The following is a 3,253-nucleotide window of genomic DNA, read 5'->3' as shown; positions in this document are numbered from 1 at the left end:
GCGATCGCCTGCCCCCTGCGGGCCGCGCCCAGTGGCTGGCTCTCTGCCTCCTGGATGCCAATCGGATTTTTCTCCGCGAGTTGGCTCCGCGCTCCGGTGGGGTGTGGTCTTTCTCCCCACCCCTGCGTTAGTTTTGGATGTGTTAACTCTTTGAGTTATCAAAATCAACCACAGCTGAGGCTCACGAAATCAACCTCCTCATCTTTAATTGGCAGGTCTGGGTTTGTGTCTGCCCAGCAGCCCTGCCCCTTAAACTCTTAACGCTAGTTTTCCCCTCCACCTGTAGAACCCAGGTCCTGAATTTGCTGAAGTTCAGGGGCAGGTGAAAGGTCGGTTGAGGTTGCCTCCCTTAGGACAGTTTCATTTTCCGTTTCTGCAGACTGATGAATTTATATCCATCTACAGCTGAGGTTCTGGAAGCATATCTTCAGATCCTTACTGGGGGCTCCATTACTGGGCGTTAATCTGGACCCGAAAGTTCTTCCCCTTACCTTGATGCCAATGTTCTGGCCCTTCTATCTATCCACAGATAATTCTAATCCCAATTGTTCTCATGTTAACAAATTAATCTCTTTTATTCACTACTGCATTGTCCACGGACAGAAAATTAAGTTTGCAAGTCAAACTGCTAGGAGTGACAAGCGAGTTCAGAGTGAGGGTCAGCAGCCAAGAGACGATGGGGAAGGGGATCAGAATCCTCATCCTCCTCATCTGTGAAATGGGGCTTGGACTGAGCTGACCATGGCAAGACTGAGTCGAGGTCAGTGCTCCCTCTCTCCACAACAGCCAAGGACCCAGGGTCCTCACTAGGTTTCTCCAAGAAGACAAATTGGTTCCCCACTCAGGGCCTTTGGATATGCAGTTGGTTCTGGCCTAAATGCTTTTGGTGGATCTTGGCACTACCACTCTTCTCATCACTGGTTTGCCTCAAAGGACAGCTCTTTGGAGGAAACTTCCCTGACCACCAAGTTGGTAGAACCCCAACCCCAGCGACGTCTAGTTCATTCATCTAATTTCTGCTGCTGCATTTACCAAGAGTGACCAACTCTTGTCCATTTACTGGCGATTTGCCTGGTTTTAGCACTAAAAATCGAGCAGTCTGGAAAACCCTTGAGTTCCAGGCATACAGGGGTAAGTGGTCACCCTACCAAGAATTCAGAGTTAGGAGTCTCTGAAGCTGACATCGTTACACTGACCTTTTGAAGACTTCAACCCCTCCTCTCTGTTACAGTCCCCTGATTCTGCACACCACACTCTCTTCTTATGGTCCCACCCGGCAGCACATTGAAACTTTCCACTGACCTGGGCTTTCATACATACAACCTTAGGAACAGAGGTGAAGAAAATATCGATTTTTAATTTGAAACACGATTCAATGAAATGTTTCCAAAAGAGGTATTGGTTCCTTAAAACAGATACAACTAATAACTTTTTTCATGAAAGCAACCTAAAAGTTCAACAATCAAAAGTAGTTTTGTGAATTATAATGTATCTACTCAGTAGAAAATTATAAGATTGTTTTAAAACAGTAGAACTATATAGCACATAGAAATGTACATAATGTTGATGTTTTAAAAGAATTATTTAATTTTATATATCATCATTACTATTTAGTTTGCTCCAGGACGCATGTTCTCACCAGAGAGAGAGAGGGAGAGAAAGTGAGAAAGCAAGTCACCAGGTCCAAGACCCTAACCATGGTTAGCCATGTGGAAGTCCAGCACCTTAACCACCATGCCACCTGCTGGCTCCAATGCTAAGCTTTTAAAACTGACATTCGTGTGTGGTTAAAATAATGAAAACTGTAAGCATCATGACTAACATTGAAAAGTTACACCAAAAATAGATACTGTTCTGTTGAGGTAATGGAATTACTAGGGGATTTTGTTCTGATATTTATTAATGTTTTATTGTGTGATTTATGGAATGAAGAATCTTTATGTAACTTGAAGTCATTTTCTATAAGAAGAAATGGTCATAGGCCTCCAGTTGACATGGCATTAGCATTCCTCAGTGTTAGCTCTTTTGAGCAAAACACACTTGTGCTGCCATTCCCAGTCCAGCTGGGTCAGGATCCAGAACCCCAGGTACCATATTGCCACACACCAAGAAAAGCAATAGCAAACTCAGCCATAGGTCAAGTCAAAGTTCTGGCTTTCCCACGATTCTCACCTGGTCTCCACCCTCAGACTTGATGACTTCTGTAAGTTGCTGGTCTTCCTGCAATTTGAAGTCCATTTCGTAATCTCCAAGGAAATGTTCTCTAGGTGACTGAGATTTGGAGGAAGACAGTATAGAGCTTCCATAGCCACCTTCAAAACACAGCCCAAGCACCTTCAGGACTCTACCTCTGGGTATCACTTCCTTCAGACAAAAAGAGCCCTCCTTGGGAGGGAATATTCCTGATGTAGGTCCTGGCTGCTTCTTCAGACTTGACTCCCTCCTCTCTCCCACATGCCACGGATCTGTTTGCTCATGCTCTTCTCTGCCTGTGCTGCCCTTTACCACCTGATACCATGCCTGCCTCATTTTCCCACCCACTCTCCCTGGCTAAACGCTTCAGCTTAATTGCCCACCCCACCCCCACCCTCATCCAGGAACTCTTTACACCTCCGCTCTCTCTCTCAGGTATTAAGTGTTCCTCCTCTGAGTTCGTGGAGTGCTATAATTGTTCCTTTACTCATCTGTCTCCCCTAGAAAATAGTGTTCCCCTGAAGGACCATGTCCTCTCTTTCTTTCCTGTCTTCCTTCTCTCACCCTCATTTTTTCTCCCTTCTTTCCTTTTGTTCTACTTCCTTTCCTTCTACCTTCCTCCCTCCCTTCTCCTTGCTCCTTTCTTTCTTTTTCTCGTTCTTTCTATATATTCCTTAGCACAATGTCTGGTCTATACGAGATGCTCAGTAGACCTGCTACATGAATGCTGAATTTCAGGAAATGGCTTCATTGCCTATATTTTCAATGATAATTTTTTTTAAAATGAGACTCCAGTGGGTGTGTGCTAATGGTAAGCAATTCACTGGGACTAGAACTTAAAAGCCGTATTTATTTAGTTTTCCAACATTGTAGTATAAAAATATTCAAAGATGTGGAACACAGATAAAGTTTATTATCTGTTGATGAGGATGTATATTATAGTCTCAACTGGGCTGTACTGAGGTGTAAATCATGCTGGGTTAAGCCTTCCCAATCTAAATGATGTATAGTGATTTAAGGTATGAATAATAATAATAATAAATATTTAAAGATGAATCAA

Source organism: Tupaia chinensis, unplaced genomic scaffold (assembly GCF_000334495.1).
Source record: "Tupaia chinensis unplaced genomic scaffold, TupChi_1.0 Scaffold000354_1, whole genome shotgun sequence".
Lineage (NCBI taxonomy): Eukaryota > Metazoa > Chordata > Mammalia > Scandentia > Tupaiidae > Tupaia > Tupaia belangeri.
Note: the sequence above shows the minus strand (reverse complement) of the source record.